Genomic DNA, 21941 nt, shown 5'->3' with positions numbered 1-21941 from the left:
ACACAGTGAGTCATTGAGCACTGGCTGTCTCCAAACCCTTCATGCCTGAGCTTGGCTCCTCTCTCTCTCCAAACCCTCTGCTTGCTTCATCTTCCAATGTCTAATTCACACATTACCTACCACTCTTGGATGCCTTATTGTGTTATTCTGCCACTTACTTACACTTGATGCCCCCCTTCTCATTTTCCTTTATGTGTTATACAGAAATATATCACATGTTGTCGAGCACAACCGCATACACACAAGCTTCCAGTCTGCCAAACAGACCCCTCAGGTCAGATGAGATGCCGTGCAGAATGAGCAATATCCAGACACAGTGTTTGTCATTAGTCATTACAGCATCTCAAAGCCAAAAACACACTCTCACATTGGCAGACAACAATGGTCTAACACTGTTTAGATCTATTAGCATCATTAAAATAATTTAACGTGTCAGATTCATCTCAGAAAACAGAATGAGTCAACCTCAGTGCATGTTTGGCTCCCTGTGTTCAGGAGGATTTAGTTTGGTACCTTAAACTGTCAGCAAGGATAAATCTTTAACAAGTAACTTTAGCCCCTTTAGCCCTTTATTAAGATGATGATTAATTAATGCAGAGCAACATGACAGCAGGGAACAACGCATTCTTTACCACTGGCTTCAACAGGTGTGGCCGTGTGACGTTAAAGTTACATAACTGGCAGTACATACATATGAAACGCACACAAAACAACAGCCACTCTGAAAAAAAAGAAAGCCCACCGGCTGCTTTGACATCACATTCATTTTAAATATCCATTTCATTTCCATTTTATTCATCCCAGCCTGTGCTATCTCTCTCTGCTGTCCACACGCCAGCTGCTACACGGGGCATTCAATCTCATGTTCATCGGGGTGACAGAGGCAGAAAGATGGACAGATCAATAAGAATACATCGTGACAGGCAGACATATTGGAGGCGGGGGAGCACTGCGGGGGCTTGTGTGAGCTCGGTGTAAATCAAAAAGGCGCAATGTTACAAGCTATAGCTGAGGCTAAAGGTGTGTGTGGGTTGGGGGGGCTAGAACTGGGGAAGGTCTTCCTCTCTGAGGGTAAATTATTTAAATGAAAAGGTCAATCATGTTTTTTTTTGTCTCAGCCCTTTTCAACTCAAGCTTTATTTATAAAGCATCTTTCATTCATTCAAGTGGCCCATACAAAGTGCTTCATGAAGACAGTTCAGGCAAAAATGGGCAACAATCAATCAGTTAATGCTTAGTGCAGAAAGAAGTTTCTACGATGGTCATACTAAATGATAAAGAAAAACATGGCAGGGCCTGGTTGTGGTAGTAGCAGGCTGTGCGTCCACCCAGACATCCCTATCACACTCCCCGACTCCTCCTAGGGGATCCCAAGGCATTCCCCTACCAGATAAGATATATAATCCCTCCAGCACATTCTGGGTCTTCCCTGGGGTTTCCTTCCAGCCTGATGTGCCTGGAAAACATACAAAGAGAGGCCCATAGGAAGCATCCTGATCAGATGCCTGAACCACCTCCGCTGGCTCCTTTCGATGCAAAGGAGCAGCGAATCAACTCCTAATTCCCTCCTGATGTCTGAACTCCTCACCCTATCTCTAAGCTGAGTCCACCCCTCCTCCGGAGAAAACTCATGTCAGCCACATGTATCAGCGATCTCATCCTTTTGGTCAGTTCCTGAACACAGGTGAGCGTTGGGAGGTAGCTAGACCAGTAAATTGAAAGCTTTGCCTTTCGGCTCAGCTCCCTCTTCACCATCCACAGAACTCCTGATGCTGCACCAATTTGCCAGTAAACCTCACGCTCCCTTTTACCCTCACTTGCGAACAAGACCCCACTATATTTGAACTTCTTCAACTGAGGTAGAGCCCCACTCCCGGCCTGGAGGGAGCAGTCCACCATTTTCCGGCAGAGAACGATGGCCTCAGACTTGGAGGTGCTGACAAAACAGGCCTTGGCTTCTCAAATGTGTTAGCTATTTGCTTGACGTTTTTTTGCTTTGGGGAAAATGTCTGCAGAGGAGGGTCTCTAATGTTTGCCCCCAAGTATGACCAGTCCTACTCTGACTCTGATTGTCTTACCATGATATTCCTACCCAACCTAGAGGGCAATGACAACTAGCCAATCAGAAGCAGAGAAAATTAAGATTATGCCTTTGCCATAGGAAAAAGAAAATGTAGCATTTGACCCGATGATCATTAGAGAGGAAGCTTTTAAAATTTGATTTTGTTTTTGTATGTATGTGGGGAGCAGACAACCTGACACGCCAGATGTCAGGTTTGTTTCAGACATGCATCTGGAAAACCTCCGATAGACAGTGTTTGGGAAAGGGCAGAGCTTTTGAAGGAAAAAAAAAAAAAAAAAACTTGGAGGGTGATTGGATGAACGTTCTGTCACATCCTTAATCAGAGCAACAAAACATGTGACGTCGTAGCCGCTACCGAGGTGTGCGTGCGCCGCTACCGAGGAATAAACTCCATACAGAACTGCATTAATCAAACCACGGTGACTGTAGACATGTCAGTACACGACTTTTGTTGTTTTTTCTTCTTTTAATGAAGAAATGTCATCAAGTTCTGATAAAACTGACGCTTCAGCAGCATCCACGCTAATGTCTTCCACCATTATTGCACTGGCCTCTTGTTGCTGCTTGCTTACATCATGACTCCGCCGCGCCTGAAAGTACTGCCCCTCATCACTGATTGGTCCTGTCACTTTCTAACCAGGCCCAGACCGTTCAGGGGAGGCAAATCTTGCCTCAAATCAGGTTAAAAATTCTGTAGTGTTCTGATGGGAGCTTTGCAAGATGGATTCGTCAGTGAGAAACACAGAAACCGGTGAATCCATCTGCTTTGCAAGGTGAGGGGGCAGAGGCATATCTATATATCACCTTTGATTTAGCATTTCCTCATTTTCTCAGTCTGCCTCAGGCAGCAGGAGGTGTTGGAGTCAATAAGAATGTTTTTAAAACTGCTTTAACAACTGTAATCTCCTTCTTTTATATAACTTCTGGTACTTAACTCATGTCTGCAACACACGTGTGGAAGATTACTCCTTGCTTTTAAAATAGCACTTTATAACATGCACTTTATTCAGCATAGTTTATATTTATCTTGTTATTGCATATTTGCACAATGTGAGTATTGTTGTATTGTCTTTTTCATGTGTTATGTACCAAGGGACTACAGATGTAAATTAGCAGGTTTGCTTACTCCAGCATGTTTATGTTTTTCTCTTATGCCTATGTTCATGGATGTGCTCTGCCCCTTTTATATAGATAAAATAGATTTAGAAGTGGTTATACTCTACAGAGAGTACAAATAAGTGGGTGTACTCTGCATCTCTGCAGATACCTTGCTCTACTCTGAGTAGCTCTGCCTTAAAGTGAGGAATACCTTGCCTTATCTTTTTGACCCTAAACAAGATAACCCTTTACTAAACTAACGTGCTTGTTTATTGGAAAATACTTTTGCCCTTTTTTTATTACAATTATTTCTTGGTCTTTTATGGTAACATGCATCTGAGAACAAATTTGTAGCACAAGGTTGTGTCTGCTCAAGCGAGTTATATCATGCAAGAGCAAGACATGAGGTTTGACTTATAGAGGCACCATTCTCCTTATGACAAATCAGTTAGATATGTGATAAATCAATTGCCGATCATTGTTTTATTTCCTTTAATATGTTGGATTAGAGATTGCAAAAGATGTAAGACGTCTTCTGAGTAGAATTTTTATCTCACTGTCACATTATACCTCCTGACAAATTTACGGCAAAACATGGTAGTGGCTGCAGACAACCCCACCAATGAAGGATGACTGGTCTGCCATTTTTATTTAGATGTACTGGAAGAAGAAATATACAAACTCACCCCTCAGTTTGTATCCAGAAACGTAACATAATACTGGAAGAAATAGACTGTGAGCTGTATGGGATTTTATCCCCTCTCTGTGCAATTCAAAATCAATCCTCTGTTTCCAAGTCCCACACCAACCCAGTGCTCCCTCAGTCATTTTGCACATCTGAAATAATAAAACTGCTTTACTTAAATAAATAGTTGTGATTGAAGGTAAAAAAAATAAAAGTTGTATTATAGTTGTATTATGCCTCCAACCTTGTGGAGCTCTTGAACTCAATGGAACGTCATCTGTTTTCCAAACTGCGATCAACTTTTCTTCCTAATTTTCTTGACATTCAAATGTCACTGCTGATTCAGGGGCAAATGAGGAAATATCATTACTCAGTCTATGGTGAGCTGGGGTACCGCTGTGCAGCTCTGTACGTCACTATTCAACCCAAACAAAACCTGCGGTTAGCCAACAGATGTTATCATGGCCAAGCCCTTTCCTGCAGAAACAAAGCAGCTCCCTGAGAGCAGCTTGTTATAAACTCCCACCACCACCACAGCTAAAAACAAACAGAAACAAAAAGACGTGGAGAGGTCTTTCAAGGAAAACAGAGAGGGGGCCGAGCTCTGGGGTATTCTTCAGGATAAACTAAGGCCGAAGGGGTTTATGCGTCACTGCTCAATCTCCATCTGAGTGAGTGTATGTGTTTGTGTAGGCAGGGGGTCATCTGGCTTTGATTTGTTTGCTGCTGCCGCTGAGAAAGGCCGCATCATAATGGGTAACCCCTTTTAGATTTGATTTCCATATGTATGCTGACTTCTCCAGGAAAATTAGCCTGATTCTCAGAGGATGTGAGACTCCGTCAGCTGTTTTTAGTTCAGCCTCCTCCCTCATGGGTTTCAGTACTGCACAAAGGTTTTGTGCATTACCTCTCATTACCAGAGGCGCATGATGATGACAATGTTCATCTCAGGGGTGAACTGCTCGTGACGATTGTGGTGATTAGGATTGCCATGATGACGACAGTGTTAATAAGTAAACGTACAAACAGATTAGGCAGGCTTAGGCTGGGAGAGGGACTCCCCTCATACACGCACACACCTATGTGTGCTTGGGTGTGCACAAACCTGGCTAGACTTAGAAAAAATAGACTAATACAGAATTGTAATTACAGCTAAGACTGGCAGGGAAAACTGTCAGTCAAGTAAGTTGAATAAATGGTGAATTTGCGGGGGGGGGTGTCACATGTTTTGTTGTGCCCTTAGATCTGTTTAGATATGCTTAGTTGTTGCCTGTTGTGCAGTGATCAATTCTGGGATTCTTTCCTCATGTTTCTGGTGAGGTATGTTTTTTTTTATATATTAGACACTTCTGCATGAGTGAAGCTATCCACTGAGTTAGAGGCTTCCTGTCTGTGGCATGGTCTTGTTTACAGGAAAGGGTGGTGAAGAGAGTCTCATCAAAGGATGGTCCCAAACTCTGCATTTGTTCAGGTGTCCATTATATAATGTTTAGTCATTTTGAAAAGAACAATGCGATGTGCAAATAATCAATTGTAAAAACTTCAAATTTACACCCAAAGTGAAAGGAAATAATAATTGGTGTTAAAATCTTTATTTTAGTGAGAATCCCATATTTTCAGTGAACAATTATCTTAATTTCCTGATTAATTTGTCCCCTTCAAATGTTTATTTTAGAAGGCTTTGTTGCAATTGTTGATAATTTAAAATGAGAAAGTGCCCAAGAATGGGTGTTTCAGATTTCATTTTTTAGTATCAAACAGTTTTCAGCATTGTTTATTTTCTTTAATTTTACTAAAATAGTACTTTAGCCTGTTGTTTTTCTTCACAGAAACAAATACTGAGATTTACCTTTATTGTGATAAGGTTTGCTTTTCTTTTTTTGTCCACTTTTATTTGTGTCAGACTTCCTTTCCAATCCTCATATCCAAGCTCCTTTTATACCAATGTTTAGTCTACATATTTCCCCCTTGCTTTGTGCATTTTGTGCATCCATTGGCATATTATTGATTCAATTGTATAGTGCTTCCTCAGAGGAAGCACTGTAACTGCCCCCCCCCTTCTCATCCATCCGGTCAGACAGACGCTCAGATTGCAGGGTGGAGAAAAACACTCTGTCAGCGGGACAGGAATGAACAGAACATTTGAGAAAAAAAACACTGATTATGTACACTTAAATCCACTAAGTTAGTTTACATTGTTGGTTCTGACCCTCTGTGTGGCAGCCAACCATTGCACAGGGATTTAGTTCCTCCAGCAGCACATCCATGCTGATTCATCATGCCTCCCCTATAACGTGCTTTTATTGGGTTGAGATTAGGGGACATTTTCTTATATCTGCAGACTGCTTAAGTAAACCTGGCCTTATTTCCCTATATCAGCCAGGCAATATAAACAAAGCCAGCTTTGCATTTAAATCAGCATCCCCTCTGATCAGTATTTCTGTCACCTGGCAGTACAGATTCACGCTCCTGCCACTGTATCTTTATGAAGAAACTGACATTCATGCTGTAACACAAGTAAGATTTACTGTTCACTTGTTTCATATCAATCATGACATTAATAGTCTCACTTTACCTTCATCCTACGGGGAAAAAAAGCTCTGAAATGCTTGAACATCACTCTTTGACTATTATTTGCATACTTTATTTGCTTACTTGTGGCACAACTATCAGCTTGAATGAGCCATTTCTTCTCAGAGCTCCTAGCAACAGAGTATTTTTGTTTGCCTTTATTTCCTGAGGGCATGTCACTCATTTCTGGTAATATGAAGACAGTGTAGTGAACCTAAAATCTCAGGAAAAGAGTGCTGGAAAAATGTTGTGAAATCAGTCCATTTTTTTGTGCAGAAAAATAATGTGTGATGCTTATGATCAATCAGATACGAAGTGAGGTTGTAGAAATTTTCATACTCTTGTACTTTACTGATACCAAGTTCTAAAACTACACGATTGCTGTTAGTTTAATGATCAATGGCATCGAAAAGCACCAGAACTGTTTTATAAGACGTGCTTTTGTTTTAATAAGACTTGTGTTTCTTTTGCTGAAAAAGAAAACACATTTTTTTCTGCCACTTTGGTGCCTCGTAGTTTACAGCTATAATGTACAATATGTAAAATTCCACCTCCAGGGGCTCTCAATCAAAACAATCACGCAGCATGAGAGTCCAGGCCAGCGCTGTTCAGCTCTGCCTGTTTCTGCAATTTCTTTGTTTTGCATTGAGGGCTGTGTTTGATACAAACATCTCATAAGGCACGTTTACTGAACCGAAAACCAACATATTGTTTTCATTCATAGATTTTTTTTATAATGAGGGAGGAATGCACTGTGTGTGGGTCATGCGCTACTTTGATGGAGTTGCAAACAAATGGCAGCACCTCCGTTCACTTTGCTTTGACAGTGCTATGGCACAGCACTCTGGTCCTCTTTAAAATCAGAGTTAAATGGCTCCACTGGTTGTAATGTCATTCAAGGCAATGTGTGCCTTTGCACAACTCTGACAGTGAAGAAGTGCCTCTGCCTCAATATGCCTGCTACCCACAACAACAGCAGATCATCCTCAGAGATAATACCTCCTAGTCCTCACCCGGTGAACAGGACGAGCTACCGAAGTCCCTTATGGAACTACTTTGCCTACAAAGCTGATGCTGATGGCGAACCGACCGACCTCACCCTGTGTGCAAAAGATGCTACAAAACAGTGTTGTTCAAGGGAGGAAACACTTCAAACCTCGCCAAGCACCTCAATGATAGACAACCAGACCTCCCAAAGGAGTACAAAAAACGACAGGTCAGCACATAAGCTAGCAGGTTAGCCTGCTAGTACTGGGAAATGATCAACTGCTTAATTGTGTCACATGGTCAACGTTACTTTAACATAGTAGTAACACGCCAGTATCATCCCCACCCTGCATTGAAATAACACGACAAGCACATTACCAAATGTGAGTTCTAAAGTGACGTGTATCAAAGCTACAATTATTATTGATGATTAATGATTACTAATAATAGTGCCCACAATAAGATAAGTACAAAACGATATGTATGAAGTTCTAGTTAAAATCGCATGTTGATCAAATTATGGTCAGTTGCAGGACATACCCATGATTTATAATACATTAATATGTTACCCAAAAACTAAAACAAGGAAGTCAAATTTGGCTTGGTTTTTATTAAAACCAAATAAAACAGTCAAAATCATTGTAATTATATAAAGATGTTTAAAAATCGTAAGAAGGTTTTCATAAACTGTAGGTGCAATGATTTTACACAGCTTACTATATGTCCATGGTGGGCAACTGGCACTAGAGGGGCAACATTTAGTACTCTGCTCAATCGATCGGGCCAAAAAAACTCAATTATAAATGTCTTCAATAGTGAACATGAATAAAACTTTAAAACGTTAAATTCGCCAATCGGCTGGCTGATCGATTGGCACATGTTTAGTATTTGTTGCTTATTTTAGGTTCTAAAGTAGTCTGTTACTTTTTTTTTTTTTTTACCACAGAGAATCTTCTTACAGCATTTAAGTTACAGTGAATAGATAAATTACTTGCAGTACTACAGTACGATAAATAGATTGAATTAGTTATTAGTACAGAAGTGGATAATTTAGTGCAAATATGCAATTTATTGAAATAAATTCTGCTTTTTTTAAAAATGTGCTTACATTCTCATTGAAACAGCAATAATATTTGGTTTTACTGTGCAGCCCCACTAAGTACATCCTAAGTTAAACACAGACTGTTGACTCAGATATCTCTATGAATAGGAGTTTAGTGTAAATCACTCCCTTCTGTTTCAAACTCAAAGCAGCTCTTAAAGACAAAGCTGAGCTCTAGGACTTAGTTTGTGTGTAGTCTGCAGTTTGTTTCAGCCTGCAGACGTCTCGTTTAGACTGAACAGGTTCCTAACAGCCCTCTCAGCAGTCCTCCTCTAGGTGACACTTGTTTGTGTAAATGGGATGTGTGCTTACTTGATAAACTGCATACCAGCACAGAGAATGATTAAGGCACCTCTATGACGGTGTTTCTGTGTTCTCTGCGTGTGTTTTGAAGAACAGCTTACCCTGGATTACCTGGACTGGACTGACCAGCAGGGTATCCCTCACACAGACACACTGTACAGATATGGACACACTCTCTCCCAACTTCTCCATGTGGCCTCAGCTCTCACACACTCTCACCAGTGCAATGATGTCATCAGGGTTTTAATGAGGGATTACTCTGACATCACCGGGACTGCTGCCAAGTTAAACCTATTAGCCCCACCATGTGCTCACCGTGCACTACGCCCTCACTGTGTCTCTGCCCCGGAGAGTCGATTGAGAGAAAAGTGCGATGCACGGGTGTCTGCACTCAGTTATCATCCATCCATTCATCCATCCATTAATGTGTTCATCAAAAAAACAGCGCAGTTTGCTAGCCAAAGCAGTGTCTGTGATGTCCATAACTGTGTGTAGTGGAGCTCAGCGGGACTGGTGGCACTCCTGATAGTGAGAACAATACAATGACAACTCTCAGCGTTGGCTGCAAACACACACAAAGGTGTGTACTCTTCAGAGATGCATAGTCACACACAGGCTCATGTAGAGATTGTGAAAAAGGCTTTTCATTTGTTGGTTTGTCGTGCCCGACTTGGCGCAACAAATCTCATTTGCAAAATTGCTTCTGAGATTAATGGCTGACGCTGAGATCACAATTGCTTTTGTGCGTGTTGGAGCCAAAAGTCTAGTGACTCTTTATGTGTGCAGCAGTTTGTGACAATATGTGGGATATCACAATAATCACAATAATAGCTACATGCCTGTAGACAAAATTTGAACTGAATTTTTTTTCTTCCTTGGTTTTTTAGTTCATTTTATTAAGATATATTTTTCTTTCTTATTTTACTTTTACTTTTTCAAGAAAATTTATTTAAACAGCAAATACAGTTATTCAGAGAGGGGGCATCCAATCTCAGAACCCACCAGTCATTGATATCTTGACTTCCAGGCAAGTCTGCCTTTTCCATGCATCATTTTTGGTCCATTATGTCCTTCAGGGTAGCACCCATTCCTCTGTTTATTGTGAATCTCACTTCAGCAGTTAATACCAGTTACACACTAGTTTCACTTTGGCTCACCTCAACAGTATGAGCCCATAAAGGAAAACAATTTTCTTGTGATTAACATGCATTGACTGGTCTCAGGTTTGCTGAGATAACATCATAATGCAGGTTTGGAGAAAGGGAAGTTGCAAGCTTTGTCAGGTCTTTCCTCGAGAGTACAAGAAAATCTACAGTACTTGCTTGTTGAAGGGAGTTTGGATCAGACAGTCCTGATGTGTTTCAGCTAGTTGGGAATCTCAGATGCTGTTAGTGTTTTATGACACAGTGTCAAGCAGATTTGAGTCACATGTAGAAATGATTGATCTATAATGGATTGTCGATTCACTTCTATGTACGTGTTTGTAGAGATGGATGAATCATCATCAAAATACCAGTAATGGAGGATGTGCGTCATTTGAACAGATTGCAATCCATCTGCCTTTGGTCTCCTATAGACTCTTTTTTCTGCACACACCAACGCCTGATTTATACCTCAGCATCAAACCAAGCCATGGCAAATGGCATAAGTTCACACCTAGCTAAGGACATGCACCTCCTCAAAAATGTAAATCTAAATGATGCTGACTGGAGGTGTTGGGATGGGTTTGCAGGAAAGCACTGGTCCATCGCTACTCTCTGACTGTACAACCACTGAAACCAAGCCATGTAGTGTTGGAGATCATGATCCGCCATTGCTTACTTGAGTCTTAATGAGTCTTTTCAATAGAAACTGCACTCCATAATGTATATTCATGGATAAGTGTTCCATTTGAGGCAGTAGAGACAGACTTATTTCAACTGTAAGGTCAAGGGTCAGACCCCCAGCTCCAGCAGTCATACAACAATGTGTCCTTTGGCAACAGTAAACCTTAAATTGCTACCACTGCTTTGTCAGTGTGTGAATGTGTATGAATGGGTTGGATAATGCTCATGAACATTCTACAAAGAAGCCTTCAGCATCAGTGTGTGAATGTGTATGAATGGTTTAGTAAATGTTCATGGCCATTCTACTCTCAAAAGTGTGCAAAAAACACTTCTAGTTGTCGAACCACTGTAAGTGTTTTATGTGCATTTTCCATTTTACTATTCATACAATGAGTGAGAAAAGTTTGTTCTAAAGTGGCAACACCTTTTGGCCTTGTGCTACCAAAATTATTTGTGTGTAGCTCTTGTTGCAACGGCAGAAGGCATCGGCACTTTTCAGACAGCTTTTCCCCCTCATTCATCCATGAAATGACAACAGTTTATTTAATAGTAAATATTTTTGAGTGCATTTTTTTTTTTACTGAAGACTTGTCAATTAAAAAAAGCAACTAACCAGTGGAGTTGTGCAGAACTTAGTAGTCTTTGATGCATTCAGTGGGGCTGTACTGTTGGTAATGTCTACAGGCATATTGTGTGCTCTCTAGTGGAAGATAAATGATTAATTAAAATCACCAAATCTCTTTGAGGCACAGGCACAGTGTGCTAGCCAAGGCAGTGACTGTGATGCTCTTAACTATGCGTAGTGGAGCTCTGATAGTGAGAATAATACAAAGACAACACTCAGCATTAGCTACAAATACACACAAAGGTACGTGTTTGTGGAAAAGATTGTGGGTTTAAGCGGTCAAGATGAGATTCCACAGGAGGCTGTCCAGTCCAGCCTTCGAGATAAGGTGAGGAGCTGGGACATGTGGAACAATCTCAAAGTACAGCCTTTGATCATTCACCTTGAAAAGAGCCAGTTAAGGTTGTTTAGGTATCTGATCAGGATGGGGTAGGACCATCCTCCCCTGGGGTAGAACCAGCCTTATGATGCCTCCGAATCCGCCAAGGAAGAGCTGGAAAACGTTGCTGGTGGGAGGGATGTCTGGGTGGACTTGGTTAGCCTGTTGCTACTGCAGCCTCCCAGATAAGCGGAAGAAAATGGATTGATGGAAATCTCTTTGCTGACAACCACAAATATCCAAACTGAATTTCTTCATCCATGTCTCTCAATGGCTGAAAATCATGTTGATTTAGCAGCCATACATATTATCTCCTCTGATGTCTCCTTTTTTCTCTCTTTGCAGAATGTGCACGTTAACTGCTGCTCAATTTTTATCAACTCCAACTCCATCATTGTAGACTTGGTTTCAGCTGTCATGGTTTAAATTGCACAAACAACTGGAGAGTTTGCAGAGTATTGCAGAGCTACATCGATGTACCAGAGTAAAAGTATGTGATACTCAGGTCATGCAGTATAAACAGGCTCAATAGAATCTGTAGGCCTTAGTACAACCTGCATTTCTTTTACCACATGATTTTTCTCCTGACTTGTTTTTTAAATACACACTCACAAGTCTACAAATATGACTTACTGTATGTATAAGTTTGACACTCTGGTCTCCATAGATTTCACCATCCTGACCATGTAATGTGTCTTTAAGTACAAACTGTTCTGATTCTTTGTTATAAGCAAGTACAGTCTCTACAAATATCAAATTGATATACCCAAAAAATGAGTGTTTGCATATTTTGTTGAATGGAATCAAGAAAATATATCACTTAAGGGAAATTGTGGAGCCAGTTCCTCTTGTCTTGTATTTCTTGGCTACATAATTATCAGATAAGTGAAAGACAGTAGCTCACAAGTTAATCGGTAATGGAAATAAATGTTAGTTTAAGCCCTCTGGAATACTGTCAGGCTGGTTTGCCAGGATTCTGATGTGACTGTGACTCTGCGAGCTGTGCTGACACAAGTGTTTCCTCGCCTCTGAGCTGCATTTCTTCATGCTGCTCTCAGTACATGGTTCTCACATTCATTCTGTCCAGCATCGCTCAAAGCCTTAACACATCACGACACATTCTTGTTGTCAGTGTAGATGCACACACACACTTACAGTACGCACACAAGCTGCAGCTTTTGTTGGTCTTATCTTCAGCCAGCACGCTTCTTCAGACTTTTTTTCCCTTCGAATTGGGGTTGCTTTTTATTCCCCCATTGTGCTCTGATGAGTCTGTGTGAGACAAACAATAGCTCAGCTAGCTTAAATCCTCCCTCCAGTCTGTGAGTTAACAGTATATAAATAGAGCCCAGGTAAGTCATGCGTGGCTGCTCTGGGAAATTGAGTGGCTGCTGTTCATAGATAATTTCTTGGCATGAATTATATCCTACTATGAAGTGTTTGGGTTGATCATTTTGAGAGAATGTGGACGTTTTTAGTCTTCAAACCTCGTTAGAACAATCAGTGCTGATTGTATTGCTTCTCATCCTTGACCTTCTGAGTAGCCGGCTGTCACTCTCATTTCCTCATTACACAATCTGCCGTCCTGTCCTTAGCAACTGAAGGCTGATTGGCTGTCAGCGCCTACCTGTCCCTTTTGAATTCTGCAGGGTCACCATGGCAACCTCATTATAAACATGAATGTAGCAGGGGACTGTGAAGGCAGGCAGGAAGTGTGAGTGTAGCCGAGGTAAAGGAATTGCTCCTTGACATGCTTAACAGCTGTTTTTCAATTAGAGAGCTGTTCCATCTATGCAAACACATATAACTCTATTGTTTCCTCCTAATCCCACCAGCTGATTTTGCCTATTAAGAAAATATCCAATCATTTGAATCATATTCAGCTTTCTTGCACTAGTAGTCGAGGTGCTGTTTCCATGGCATTAAGCCTGCAATGCCAGCTATACCTGATTTTTCATCCTGTTACCTGCTGTTTTCTTACTAGTACTAGTCAATAAGCTCACATGAAAATGCCTTTTTAAATAGTCAAATCTGCTGATGAACCAGAGAAACAAGCAAAGAATCTAAATCCTTCTCCTCCTGTCACTTTTAATGTTTGTCTCTGGACAAAGGCTCTGGCAGGGGGGAGCTTAACACACTCCCATTGTCATCTTTAATTTATTAACTCCTCATAGTCCATATTTCTGTGTTTCAACTGTGTTAAAAGGTCAGTGCTACCGCTGCATTAGAGCATTATCTACATTAATGGTTGACCATGATCTCAGTTTATGTATTTGGGTTTTAGTGTTGCTTGGACTCTTGTGATGTTTGAGATAACTACGTGTATGTGGCGGTGGTGGGTGGTAAAATGGTATCAATACCATCACCAATATAACGTTAACAAAGTATGTTAAGCCTGTAATGCACTTTGGTCAACTGAGGTTGGTTAGAAACTTTGATTTGACCAGTATTAATTCTGCCACAGAATGGATTTTTGCAACACAGTCATGACGGGATTGTGTTGTTGTGTGCACACAGGAGCAGAGGTGAAAATAGTACATGAGTGTTGCACTCAAAATTACAGTTACTCTGGTTAAAATGTACTTAAGTACAAGTAAAGAACTTCTCTTTTTTCCCTCATGTAGAATTAAAAGGTATTTAATTTAAAGTTAACTTAAAGTATTGAAATAAAGTTCTAATAGTACTAAAATAGGATCTTTCCTTATTGGCAAGAACAACAAGAGATTAGATCTCCAACCAGGTTGTTCAGTGAAAGCCAAACCTCTAGAATAAAGTTAAATACACAACAGTTTTAATTTAACTGATATATAGTTCAATTCAACACTTTAATAGTGTCTGTTTTGCTCCACAGTACGTATAGTTAAACTACACTATCCCATCCATCCATCAATTTTCTACATTGCTTATCCCATTGGATGTCGCAGGGGGCTGGAGCCTATCCCAGCTGTCATTGGGCAAGAGGTGGGGTACACCCTGGTTTGACAGACAACCAGGCATGCACACACTCACACCTACGGCCAAGTTAGTCACCAATTAACCTAACGAGCATGTCTTTAGTGGGGGGAGGAAGCCGGAGTACCTGGAGAGAACCCACACATGACGAAAAGAGCAGAGAGTCAACCTCTATGCTTCTATTCCATAGGAACACTGGAAGTCACAGGTGACAAGTCTTACACAAGTCTCACTACAAAAACATCAACAACTGAGCAGAAACATGACCAAAAGAATCTCAGCAGGGATCACTGTACAACAGCACTAAGCATAGCTAAGATCAACTGAGTTGAACACTGGTGGTTCATCGCTGTCATATAACTCCAACACTGAAGACCATTTCACTCAGAATGGAGTTAAAATTACCTTTTGGGGGTTAAAATTAGCTCTGAAATGTTAATCCCTTACATATCAACACTCCACTTTTTGCTGTTTTGGGGGGTGATGTGGAATCATTCTCTTGTTATGTGCTACTGTGTAGTCAACAGAAGTAGAAAAAATACAAGATTATTGTATTCAAGGAAAAGTACACTTACTCTGGTCAAAATTTACTGAAGTAGAAGTAAAAAAACTGTTTTCAGAATGTGTTCAAAAAAGTATAAATGCCCAAAAAAACTACTCAGTTACAGTACTTAGTAGATATATATTTAGTTACAGTGCTATCCCAGAAGTGCCTTTTTCAGTGACTTTCTCCCTCTGAATGAGAAATTTATGAATGAAAACAATGCATTGTTTTTATATTTGGTAAATATACTTTATCAGGTGGCGTTTTTACTCAACAGAGCCATCAATTCAAAACAAGAAGAACAGTGAAGATGGTTGAGCCTGGTATCGCTGGTCTTTACTCATCATTTTGTGCAGTTATTGTTTTGGTTAAGAGCCCCCTGGTGGCGGATTTTTACATCCTTGTGTGTAAGTAAATGTTGTTGTTTTTTTTTCATAATAACTGCATAGTGATTCCAGATATCAGTTATCCATCTCATGAACTACTAACAATTATATCTATCCTCCCTTTTTCTCTCCTCTCCATGTTTGATTTGTGCAATAACAGTAACATGAAGCAAGTCTGTTCACTTTGCAAATGGTTTCTGTCGGCTTGTCTGGCGCTTTATCACAGGACTGTGAAAAATTGCCTCATGCACTGCTTAAATTGCCCAAATACTTAGGTAACCTTGCAGTACCTCAAACCTGCCAATGCATTTTTCCTTCAAGTTAGATGGTTCTCTCTGTCTTTTTGTATTAAAAGTTTGACTGAAGGGGCCAGGTTGTGCCACATTGTGCCAGTTTCTCTCTCCATTTTCTAAAGCTCCAACGCCCAGAAATAGATCATAAAGATCAGTTTCAATTAATCAGTTAAAACAACGGAAACATCATTTTCAGAAAGATTAAGATTTTTGACAACCATGACACTAATATGCATCAAGATTTGTCAGTTTAAGTCTTCTCTTTTCATATTTACATATTGAATTTCAGCTGGATCTTCATCCTGTGTACCTGACCAACTCCCAGTCTGTCAGCCTGTTTCTGTAAGCCCCTTAAGAAGGTGGCTGATCCCATCAGTCATGAGAGGAGCTTCATGAAGACTGTCTTTGTGTCATCCAGCAAGTCAATTAGCTGTTTCCGCACTCTTGTACTTAACCTGTGGCATGTGCACCTTTTACCTGGTCATTCTTTAGATTTAAAGTTAAAGAACTTTATGAGCTCGGCTGATCAGAGTGAAATATTTCAGAATATTTTTTGGCTTTGATTTATGATTGGTAGTGAATTTCTATGACTATACAAGATGGAAAGATAACATATGGAAGGAATACATTAGTGGGCTGAATAATGTAATACTTGCACAGATGTTATCACTCAGAAGCATTTAAAGCTGAGCCTGTTCATCTTGTTTTTCTCCCCTTCACTCAGATATGAAAGTTTCTTCAGATCAGGGAGATGGCTAAGCTCAAGAAACATGTTTGAATAAAACAAACTAGCAGTAAAGCACAAAGTGAGATTTTTGTGAAAATCTCACCATCCTACAACATCCTGGTCTCTCTGCATAACCAGTTCTGCCTGTGAGGACCTGTTTCTTTGGACAGGCTGTCTACTCAGACTGTAAGAATCAATTTTATCCTTAGATTTCTATCTCTAACAGACAGGAGTGTAACGGTATGGGTATTTGCCCTGGACCATCATGGTGCAGCTGTCATGGTTCGAGACATGCAGTAATACAGTTGATATGTCTGAGTGGAGAGAGAGGAAGCAACACTAGTTGTAGTAGTTGAAGCAGAACAAGCGGCATACATGTAAAAATACAAAAACTGCAGTTTCACTAGAGGTTGGCTGCAGAAGCACCAGACGTTGTATACACACCCATGTTAAAATGCCTGAATTTACTGTTGAAATGAACAAGTTTACAGCCTGGGTCATGAAACACATTTCTTTGGTTGGTTATGGGCACATACTGAACAAGTGAGGAACATTTTTTTATAACTTTCAAGAAGTATAAGAGTAGGGATGAGTATCAAAAACTGGTACTGACATGGTACCAGTACCAACACATCTAACACCGAGGGGACCGAATTACAGCACAGATACTTCATTACAATACCCTGCCACCTCAATGCAACCTCCTGACACCCAATGAAAGGCAAGAAATATGATAGGAAATTGTTGTGTTTTATGTGTCAAGTGACACAGGTTTTATTTCAAACATATTTAAACATATTTCTGCAAATCATTTATGATACCCAGTCAGCTTTTAGTTTTTAATCCCCCCTTTTTTTCTCTCAGATGTATCAATTCACACACCGCTTAGCAACGGCACCGTACAAAAAGTATCGATTTAGCACCGGTATCAGAAAAATCCAAACAATACCCAACCCTATACACAGTCTGCCTCTTTGTCTGTTATTTGGTTTACCAAAAGTTAATTTAAGACTGGTTTCACATATTGCCTTCTAAAGACAGTTTCAGGAACTAAATGGGTGACGTCTGTCAGACATTATGCAAACCTTATTTTGACAACCTAAGACCAGATGAGGCCTCACATCCCCCCTGTAATCTTTGGCGCCAGGAATCCGGGGAGATAGAGGCCAGATTCTAGCCTGGGCTGCCTGCTTCAAGCACAACAGGCACTGCACAACCACTAGGCTACTGGTGCACCTCTCTTACCAATATTTTTGTTTCCTTTCTTCTATCAGGCAAAGTATATTCAGTATCTGAGAAATTTAAAATATTATATTCAACTTCAAAAATCAGCCAATCATGCATCATCAACCACAAATGATTTTTGATATAATTTTCAGTCGATAGTTAAAATTGTGAATATATTTTACAAGTATTTGACGAGTTTTGCAGCTTGTGTAATTGTGTTTGTACATTCAGGTAGTGGGTTTTTGTTTTTAAGCCTCAGGTGCACAGAGTGACGTCAGTGCCGCTGTTACCTGGTACTTTTTGTCAGACCTGGTCGCTGGTACTGACGGTGCGTGGAAAAGACTGCACATATTTATGTGTATGTTTACGACAGGAAGCATATGAAGACCAGATTCATGAAGCGTTGTCCTCATGATCTGTTTCATGAGTCTGTACGTGTCGTCATGGTGTGTGACAATAATCAGCGCTTGTGTGGGTGTGCTCACATGGTGATGTTCAGATCTTGGGTACATGGGTGTAGAAGTCATGTCAGTGGCTGTGTCTGTGACTCTGACAGCCTGTCGTCCAAACGGGAGCTGTTGTCACATGCTGCCTGCCTCTGTCAGTGCTGAGCAGCAGCCTGGAACGCCGCAGAGATTCACGCCTCTGTGTGTTGCCGCTGCTCATGCTTGTACCTGCTTGTACCTGCATTTTTCCTGCAGAAGACGCTGCCCCCTGCTGGATACAGAGGAGAGTTGAGATTTATCAGTTGGAGTGATTTAGATTTTATCTCAACTGTGCTGAAGTGTCTGAAAATGATGCTAGAAGATACAAAGTGATAATGATCTCGCTTGAAAGATGATAAACCTTCATGCTCAGCTGATGCTCTTACACTTTCAACATGAAACCACCTTCACTCTGCTCAGCCTCAGGATTCATAAAGTGATGTATTTAATAGAACTTTCATATTATTGTGACTGTGTAGTGCAGAATTGTGGTCAGTGTTGTTGATGGGATATTTGCATGTGAAGATTCACAATTGATGGTTATAGATAACTGGTGCTCTGCTGCTCTCTAGTGGTGGAAACTTGTTAAAACCAAGGTTGGCAGTAGGGTCTGGCTTGAACACTTCTTGGAGTGATAAGAGGAGATTATGATTTTTTTTTCTTTTAGTTATATCATAATTTCTGATTATTTTTTGCAGTTCTTACAGTAGTAAAGCTTGATTTTATTTCACTGTGAGCTAAATGTGACTTAGTTAAACTTCTATGTAACATTTTGGTTTAGCTACATGAAACAGTTGTTCTGAAAAACACTCTTTCTGAGATTGTGAAAGTACTTTTATGGAAGTTAATGTCAGTGTATGTTTTTCCTTTGGTATTCAAGCACTCCTGCATCAATTGTGTGGATCAACAAAAAAGACTAAGTGCAAAACAATCTGAGGGTTGGGTCTACGGAACAATTTAAAACTGAACTTAAAGCAAAAATGCATTTTTTAAGAAATATGACAAAGTATGTCCAAATTTCTGACATAAAGAAAACCAGAGATTTTGATAGCGGGTTAAATTTATTGATTGAAGTATCTATTTTCTTTTTTCCGACGCACAGTAGGTGTTATTGTTTAAAGTTGTTGAAAAATGGTCAAGCGTTATGATATGAGAGCTGATTTAGTCTTTTATGGTCAATTTCTAATTATCCATCCATCCAGATTTTCTTAATTTATTTGCTTTGTTTTGTTAATATGTTTAACATAAAGCATCAATCCGTGGATCAATTGATTTAAACCTTTAAAATAATTTGAGAACTGGGAAATTGAAGTGGTTCCCAAGCTTTTTAACCTTAGGGCCCACGGACCACTTGGAACTATAGCACATCACTTTAATTGTGTTCATTGACAAAATCCCAACATAATCCCATACACTTTTTATTGAAAAAAAGATCTATTTATAAACTATTCATTATTATGACAGTGTGTCAGGGCCACCCTAGAACAAAAAAGTTAATAAAGAGGCTATGGTAATTTTCAAGAAAAGAACTTGAAATTTGCAAGTTTAGAAGTGTTGCTTGATTTTTGATTTACAAGAAAAAAAGGGAGATTTTGTTTTACTTTGAAATTTGTAAATATACGTGAACCATAACTTAAAATTTCTGAGATTATAAAGTCAATAATTCAATGGCTATTTCAGTTTGGTCTGTTATTTTGTTGTCTTTACACTGTTGTTAATTTTGAAAACTTGATTTTTTTAGATTCTAATGTCAAAATTGTATAATTTAAAAAGTAAGAAACTTTGAGCTTTTCTTAGAAATTAATGCATTTTTAAACTCAGAAATTCTGAGTTTGTTTTTCTTGTACATGTGCAACTCTGTATTCTGCTCAAATATCAATGGATCCTCTTTAGAAAAAAAAAAAAAAAAACGTATTTTTTGTGGCCCTAATAGGGCTGGGCAAGTGATCGCAAATGAGATTAAATTGAGATATGGCTTGCTGCAATTTTCAAATCGCAGAGGGTGCAATATTTGTTGTTTTCTTGAAATGTGTGTCAAAATACCAGTTTAAATTGTTGTTTTACAGCAGAGACATCATGCATTACATATCTTGCAATCATTCTAGTGGCATATTTTCAGAATAGTGTACAACAACTCCTATTCTCTTCATTTTTGTAAGATATTCTTGTTAAATATGAGAATTATATCAAATTATTATTCCATTTAATACAGCAATTCATATCCAATTTGCAAAATAAGTGAAAATCATCAAAATTAGATATTGTTTCAAAATTGTGCAGCCCTCATTTAATCTAATATTGTGTTGGTTATAGTTTAGAATGAATATTGTATGTTTTTGTTGGAAAATACATGAGACAAGGAACTTAAGAAATAATTGTGTATTAAATCGCAATCGCAGTATTGTTTAAAAAACATCGAAATTATATTATTTTCCCAAATCCTTCAGCCCTAGGCCCTAACACACTCTCCTACATTACATTTCATATAATGACTTTTAAAAGACTAAATGTACATCTAATTTTAACAACATCAGAGCAGACAGGGTCCCACACCCACAGAGATCTTTGCCCCCCCTTGCCAGCGTGGGGTCTGACCCAGGTGGAGAGCCACTGATTTAGAGTATATTTAGAACTAATTTTGTTTCTTCAGTTGGGGGACTTTTATAGGAGGTTGTTTTAGAGATGTATGTTCATTTGTTCTTTTCTGTTATGCTGCTGTGAGCTGTGAGAATGGCATTTCATTTTTTAATGCTAAAGAATGACAATAACAGACAAAATCTTATAAAGCTTGTATACAATAATGTGTAGATAAGGTGCTGTGGTTAGAGCCCCTCCTCACAGCAGAAAGGTTCCTGGTTTGAATCCCTGTCAAACAGGGCCTTTCTTTAGGCGGTCTGCACATTCTCTCTGTGCATTGGTGGGTTCTATTTCAGCTTCCTCCTTTTGTCAAAAAAAAAAAAAAAAAAAAACAACTCATCAGTTTGACTGATGGCTTTAAATGGCCAGTGTAAGTGTAAGTTCTTTTTTGTCTCTGCCCAGGTATCACAAATAATAGTATAATGGAAACACATTTTTCTCATTATTTTTTTACTCAGAAAGTGAAACTGTCAAATATTCTTTACTCCAAAATCTCCAAGCTGTTACTTGTGTTTATGCCAAGCTTGATCAAGAGGACTTTGGACCAAATTCCTTTTCTTTGATCAAATTAAATTTGCGTTTTATTTGGAAAATCAAGGTCTCAGAGTCTGGAGGATGAGGAGTGGAGAGGCACAAGTTACATGAACTACTCAACAGTGCCACAGACTGATTGCCACCATGCTTTGCCACATTGATGCAATAATTCAACCTTATTGCGCCATCCATCAGTTTCATGAAAGACAGCATTTTCATAGACCAGCCATCAATGTGTGGGTGATAAATATGCTGAAATAAAATTATACAAAGGACATAAAAACAAAGAAAATGCAGAAAAAATAGTAACCGTACTGCTGAATCAGCAGGTGAGTGGTGACCTGTCAGGATAAAGCTCTATTTTAAGTAGGACTCCTGGTAGTGTATTTTAAATGCAGCTTTCTTTTTACGGCAGTTGTAGGCTTTACTTCTCTCTCCTCTTTTAACCCCTTTGCAAAGAAATTCTCCAATTATGCTTGTTTTTTCTTTGTAACTCT

At 39.5% G+C, this 21941-nt stretch overlaps 1 protein-coding gene across 4 annotated transcripts in view; it reads left to right on the top strand.

Annotated features, from left to right (window-relative positions):
- Positions 1 to 21941, top strand: part of pde4d (phosphodiesterase 4D, cAMP-specific) — a 386351-nt gene that overhangs the window by 287759 nt on the left and 76651 nt on the right. The gene's annotated exons all lie outside the window — the stretch shown is intronic.

This window comes from Cheilinus undulatus, linkage group 5 (genome assembly GCF_018320785.1).
Source record: "Cheilinus undulatus linkage group 5, ASM1832078v1, whole genome shotgun sequence".
Lineage (NCBI taxonomy): Eukaryota > Metazoa > Chordata > Actinopteri > Labriformes > Labridae > Cheilinus > Cheilinus undulatus.
Note: the sequence above shows the minus strand (reverse complement) of the source record. Positions and strands in the feature narration are given on the sequence as shown.